This window comes from Halyomorpha halys, unplaced genomic scaffold (assembly GCF_000696795.3).
Source record: "Halyomorpha halys isolate HHAL.00 unplaced genomic scaffold, Hhal_1.1 Scaffold340.1, whole genome shotgun sequence".
Classification (NCBI taxonomy): Eukaryota; Metazoa; Arthropoda; class Insecta; order Hemiptera; family Pentatomidae; genus Halyomorpha; species Halyomorpha halys.
In genome coordinates, this window is record NW_027108009.1 from 83547 (window position 1) to 90946 (window position 7400).

General features: G+C 32.8%; 1 pseudogene; it reads left to right on the top strand.

Annotated features, from left to right (window-relative positions):
- Window positions 1-495: 495 nt before the first annotated feature.
- On the top strand, window positions 496-1525 carry LOC106681456 (ubiquitin recognition factor in ER-associated degradation protein 1 pseudogene; annotated as a pseudogene).
- The last annotated feature ends 5875 nt before the right edge of the window (window positions 1526-7400 follow it).

Genomic DNA, 7400 nt, shown 5'->3' on the forward strand with positions numbered 1-7400 from the left:
TTGGTTTATAACTGTCAACAGATAAATAATTGTGTTCTTTCTTCGCTTTTATAAACTAAAGAATTTTGCCAATCTTGAATAATCGAAGATTAAATCTAGCTTAAGATTGTATGTTTTAAAATTGTATCAATTGGATATGAACAAATTGTTTCAAATCTTGCTAATTAACTTTAGCAGTATATTTGTATTTAGCCTCAAGAAAATATAGATTTATAAAATTATAATATGTCTGGGTAATTAAATTAAGTATCTGATAAAAATATTATAACTAAGGTTATCTAGCACGATTTATAAGAATTTTAATCACCTGGCCGATATTTAAGTTTCTTTTATTTTACTTAAATAAAAATATTTTAGTATGTCTTAACTTAACAATCTGAACGTCAATCTTTGGTTTTATTGTCAGTCCGATTGAAAGCCTCTTATCAGCCAAGTTTTGAGATGTAATAAATTATAACATAATTAATAGCGATATTTTTAACAGCTGTCATAATTTAACTGTTGCTAAGTGATAAATAGTCAAATATTTCTCAGCTATATTTATTTAGTTTATGTTCCGAGAGTTGTGTTGTAAAGAAGCACCTACCATGTACCCGTTCAGCATGTCACCCAACGGAGGGTTCAAGGAGTACTACAGCGGCTTCTCGGTGGCCATGCTCCCAGGTCAGGAACGAGAGGATGTGGAGAAGGGGGGTAAGATCATCATGCCGCCCACCGCCTTGGAGACCCTCACCAGGCTCAACATCACCTACCCCATGCTCTTCAAGCTCAAGAACCCCAAGACCAAGAGGATCACCCACTGTGGGGTACTCGAGTTCGTAGCCGACGAGCAGAAGATCTACCTCCCGCACTGGATGATGATTAACCTCACTCTAGAGGAAGGAGACAGGGTAGAGGTAGAGAGCACTTCGTTACCAGTCGCGACCTTCTCCAGGTTCCAACCGCAGTCCCCCGACTTCCTCGACATCTACAACCCCAAGGCCGTCCTGGAGAATACTCTCAGAGGATTTGCCACCTTAACTACAGGTGACATCATCAACATCAAGTACAACCAGAAGAACTACGAACTGTTTGTATTAGAGACGCAGCCAGGAAACGCTGTTTCCATCATAGAGTGCGACATGAACGTGGACTTCGCTCCTCCTCTGGGTTACGTTGAACCTCGGGCTCAACAAGCCGAAGAACCAGAAGAAGAAGAGTTGATCAATAACATGTTTGTTCCTTTCAGTGGCACTGGCAACAGGCTGGACGGGAAGAAGAAGAAGCAAGGCGATCTCTCACCAGCCCCGAAGAGAATCTCGACGATGAGAGGTATTCCAGACTACGACTGGAAGGTAGGAACCTTGGTCTTCATGAGGAATGTTCGGCCCAAAGCCTCGGAGAAAAAGGAAGAAAAGTTCGAACCCTTTTCAGGAGCAGGGAATTCTTTAAGCTAACAAGTTCTTATATTAGACCACAACATAAAACAATTAACATGTGTTTTTAAAAGTTCATTTCATACAATGAATAAAAGATTTATTTTTAATTTTGTAATTTAATAATGTTTGAATTTTTAAATAAAAAATGTGAAGTAGAAACAGTGTTGTGAAATTCATACTATTTTTTTTAATGCTTCTTATACATAAGGCCTTTAGGACAAGAGGGACAGTCCTACATTGTAAAAAAAATAATTTTTGGTAATAAAGCAAATTCATTTATAAAATCTACTCTCTGCAAACAATCAGGTAAGGGATTCACTTAAAAAATGTTCCAGTAAAATCTTCTATATAAAACAGAGGTCTTCCACGTTTTTGTAATCTTTTATAGTCTCAGTGTAATTGTTATGTTTATTTTCTTTTTAATATTTATTTATTGCTATTTACAACTGTACATTATAATACACTTAGTAAATCTGATCTAAGTTAAATTGGAGTGTTACAGGCGTGTAGTGAAACTACCCATTGGTAGCGCTCTAATGACATTTTACATCAGCTGGTCTCGTGGCCATCTTCTTTTCAGGCGCCTCGGAGGATTGTCAGGAATGGAAGAGGATGCAAGATTAGAAACTAAGGGGCTTCAGTATCAGTTACATAGGGAACATTAAGATCTTTATGTATGATTTTATTTGTGACAAAGTAAGGAGCATTGAGTATTTTACGAAGGATTTTGGATTGTAAGGATTGAATACGAGAGGAATTCAAAGGTTTAGTGGAGCCCCAAAGCTCAATTCCATATGTCCAGATTGGCCTTATTACAGTCTTGTAGATCAGTCTTTTGTAATGTGTTGGAAGTTAAGACCGTTTGTCTAGTAAGTGCTGTAATAGTCGAAATCGACGTAGTTTCCTGTCTTTTCAGTCTGGTGTGAGGATTCCAGGTTAGTCGTTTGTCCAAATGTAGCTTATGTTTATTAAAATAAATTTTAATAAATAAAAAAAACTAATCACTACTAAACTAACCTTAAATGACAGAAGCTTCTTTACCGCGACAGATACTGACATTCATTACGTACAAGAGCCCAATAGGAGAAAAGAGGCATTTATTTCGCCACAATTTTTTATTACTTTAATGAAAACTACGTATAGTTACTAGTCATAATTGATGAGTCTGCCAAGTATAGGTAGGGGAATAAAAACTGAGTGCTGACAGACATATGTACGTTCTATGGTTTCTGAAATATAATTTTTCATACATCAAACATTGTCCGAACAACTATAAATCAATTTATTTTAGCTAATATCATGAAAACTACTATTCCTATGAATGTAAAGGTCATAAACTACTTTATAGTCTATTAAACTAGCTTTAATTTGAGTGATAATAGACCGCTATACGTCACATAGTTCCTAAGACATCGATTTCTCAAAAGCTAGCATATATCTCGAGAACTGTAGGACGTAAATGGCTCTATTAGGGCTATTATTTCAGAAAATTTCCTCTTCTTTAAATGATGTTCTTTTAGATTTTCTATTTTTATTGGTAGTTTTTAAGATATAGAGCTCCGAATGAAAAATCAATGTTTTCTTAAGGTTTTGAAACAGCTGCCATTTTTTCTTCCCCAATCTATACTTGGCCGACTCGTCAGTTTTGATTAGTAATTATACATAGTTTTCATTAGAATAATAAAAAAATGGGGCGAAATAACTGCCCACTGCCCTCTAAAACAACGAAAATGTTAACATTCAATACCTTTATTTTGGCAACTCGGAAAATTGAGAACAATTATTATTTCAATTTTTATCTATGATTTTTTTTCTAATTTATAAATGAATTCGTTAGGATTAAAATAAAAAAAAAAAAAGAGCCAAGTAAAAAGGGAAATATCGACTTAAATGTGTAATTTTATTTATTTAAAAAATTTCACCCAATACGGACCAGATGACAACATCTATAGGTCGGTACCAAAATAACGCATAAAAATGATTGACTGAAGTGAAATGTAATTATTAAAATTAAAATCAATAAATAAGCGATATAATACACAAAATAAAGAACCGTAGAGATGTATTAAGATACAAAGATACAGTATTAAGATACAGAGATGTATTAACCCGTCTTCGGATAGGCCATACTCACCCACTATCATCTCATGAAGAAGGAAGGATGAACCGATGTGTAGATGCTGCTGAAGTGATCTCGCTGTTGGGCACTTTCTTACTGGGTTGCTCTGGAGTCTCACCGATTCTCTTCATGTGTACGGGAGAAGATTCCACAACAGTAATAAATTTGTGAAGTGTAAATTGTAATTGTTAACATGTAATGGTAATTGTGATTGTAAATTTCCCACTTTGTAATTTCAACTGTCTTTGTATGTCATGTATGTATGTAAATTTCTCACCTTGTAATTTCAATTGTATTTGTATTTCTACTGTGTGAACATACCAATTGTAATCGAATTTGTAAATCAAGTGTAAATGGCCCGAGTGGTTGAAACACTTAAATAAATAAAAAAAAAAAAAACCGCATTAATGTTAAACTACTTTTTATTAATTAAAAAAAACAATTGAAATAAAATTCATCTGAAGAGCAACTTTTACTTGTAGTTATTCAATAATCGAGGTGCTTTCATACAAATATGATATATAATAAGTATAATCATGTAATGAAGATAAAAAAACACTACTATAGGCAATTAAATATAAAATTAAGTTTAACTAAGATTATAAGAAATAAAACGTTCCAAAAGAAAACTGGATAGCATCTTCATTAAATATTTTTATACAACTTTACTATGAAACATTATTTTGGCTAGTTTATAGCACAAATTATGTCTATATTCAAGGTTTATAACTGAGGGGTTATAACTAAGTGCCGGTTGGAATCCGGCTGGGGCGTTGAATTTTTCATTGAGTGGTGGTCCCACAAAATGAAAAGTTTGACCCCCAACCATGGTGAAAATAATGGGAATACAAATAAATGAACTTAACTGTATGAAAAATTCCAATGCCATGAAAATATTATTTGTGTGTTTTAACGTATTTATTCATTAAATTATTTTATTTTATTAATACTATTTTTTTTGTTTTGTGTTTTTTTTTTAAAGTTATTTATCCATTCAAGTGTTTCCTGTAACCGGCTTTTTTATTATATTTTCCTTTTAATCTATGTGTTATTCTTATTCTCGTAAAATGTATCTATTTGTTTGTTTTTGGTAAACTGATCTATTGCTGTGACTATGAATGATAGTCTGATGTCACATTACCGTCTAATATTGAATTTGTTTAGCGGGTCACTGAAGAGTATCAAGGAGGGTGAATTCCGGAGAGCGAATTTGTTGATCGGGTGAATTGAATAATTGTGAAAGGGTGAAATTGGAGGAGCAGAAATGAGAAAGAAAAATAGGAATGAATGAAACATTTGTATTGGTTGTACAGACCGAAATGGATTGTAAAAACTGTAGGGGTGAAAAAAAATGTTTATTATATCCTATTATTGTATATCTTTTTTTTTTCTGATTATACCATGTATGTATAATGTATATATGTCCGATTACGGATTGATAAGTATGCTGTGTGAGATAGCAACCTAATGTATTTAGGCAGCATAGATAAATAAATAAAGTATTTCTCTCTCTCTAAAAAAAAAATAAAGGCTTATTTAGGACTAGCAGACCCGGCAATGCTTCGCTATTGCTATATGAGCCGTTCATTGCACACATCGATTAACTCCACTTTAAGAAAAATCTTAAATTTAAGTGTCCAAGCACTTGGTATAATCATTACTTTTTATATTTATTATAGCTTCCCTGAATAATACAGATTAACACCATTAAACGGCAAAATTTTTTTTTCAAAATTATTTCAGAAGCCATTGTGATCGACTCCATACTCTAATGTAAATCGTTTCAACAACGCAATTATATTATATTATTATTTGTTCCGGCCCTGCATCATCGCCCTTTTTTTTAAAACAGCCGCAGGTGCTTTCCCCCCCTCAACGATATTGGTAACAAAATCGCATCGGTAAACAGATGAAAAGAAGCGCAATGCAAACGGAAGTTAGTATAACAGTGATCTCGCACGCTGAACGTTATTGTATACTTCACCAATATTATATCGACTACATATTCTCTTGGTATTTTCAACATTATTTTCAGATTGTTTTTAAAGAAATAAATATTAAACCTTTATAATCAAGACGGGTGAGACAAATAACAATGTGGATGAGGAAAACACTGAAGGTTCTTCAATACGATTTATCAACAGAAAGTCTGGTCCAAGAAGACGTTTATCGTTTTCCCCGGATTCATCTGATTGCAACAGTACAAAATTCCCAACAAACACATTGATTGGAAGGAAAAGAAGTCGTAATCCTGATAAATAGACACGACATTTAGAAAAGCATAACAGACCAAAAGGTTTGGCATACAGGAATAAGGGAGGAAAAATAAAAACATTTGTTGATATAAAATGCAGATGCATTTCTACATCAAGAACTGTACCATTACTGACGATTATTTTTTTACTATTCTTTCTTATTAATTTTATATACCGTTAGATGAAAGCTATATCTGTATTTATGCATTCTACATTATATATTTGGATTTATATTATAACAGGAATTTTAGAAAACAATATACAGTACTTTATTGCGTTTCTCAATTTTTTGTTTTATGGAGTTAATCGATGTGTGCACTGAACGGCTCATATTTAAGAATGAATATAGATTTAATGAACACGATTGATATAAATTATTGTACTTAGCTAAAATTGATCATTTACGTATACTTTATTATTATGATTTGGTAACATATACATGCGATAAAGAATAAACAGAAAATATTTTTAATCCTTTTTCTACAAAACTCAAGGCGATATCTATATCAAATATTAACATAGAGGAACCCTTTGTCTTGGGTACTTATAGTGAAATTAAAATTACATATAAAACACATTCAAAAAATATTGGTTGGTACCTCAATGCGTCAATGGGTAATATTGAATCAAAAATGAACATAGGGTGAAAAAAATATCCCCAGAATAAATCAAGATGAAAAATTCCCTTGAATAATGGCACTCTGTTGCTTAAAAGGACAATAAAAACTAATATGAAACGCTCATTTCTAAAAAAAAAAATTATCATTTTTAATTTACTCCAAGACACATTAGGTTTTTATAATTTTTTGTAAATATGACCTAAATCGGTCCAGTAATTCAAAAGTTTATTGTGGATAATAATCTAAAAAAATATAAATAACTTCAAGACGGCTTAACCAATCCACACCATATTTGGCAGTGGTTTAGGGCTCTATGACCTATACTAAAGGGCATACACCTGGTCTAATTAAACAAATTAGAATCGCAGCTATAAAATAAAACGTGTGAATTTGAACCCCATATTTCGCCCTTATAATGGCACCAAATATAACGTTTGTCAATGTCCACTGAAAGAGCAAACATTAGGCTTTCCAACGATTATATTAACGTAGGAATCGGATAAAATTAAGAAGAATTATGAACGAATATATGATTATATGAAGGAAAAATAGTTTATTCTAGACAAAGATTTGACCATTCCCTTTTATATATTTTATATATTTCACCGTGAGAGGCCTCTGGTTTGGATCTCGCAGAATAATACCAGATAGAACAAGGAGCTTCTTAGAAGGCCCTAGGTGTTAGCATCGGGGATATTGCGATCTTGGCGGAAAATATTATTTTAGGACTCCCTGGGGATCATACACCATCACCTGCATGGGAATTAGCTCGGAGATTATTCTTTGTTTTATTTATTTATTTTAATATGTTGACCACTCTATTTGTGTGTTTTAACGTATTTATTCATTAAATTATTTTGAGGTGTAGATAGTTGACCGTAGATCAATGATTGGAGAAGTTTGTCGGGGGGTGCGGTCAGCAAAGAACAACATAAATAAACAAAACCATATTTATTTATTTTATGCCGACGTTTCGACCTGAGTTTCA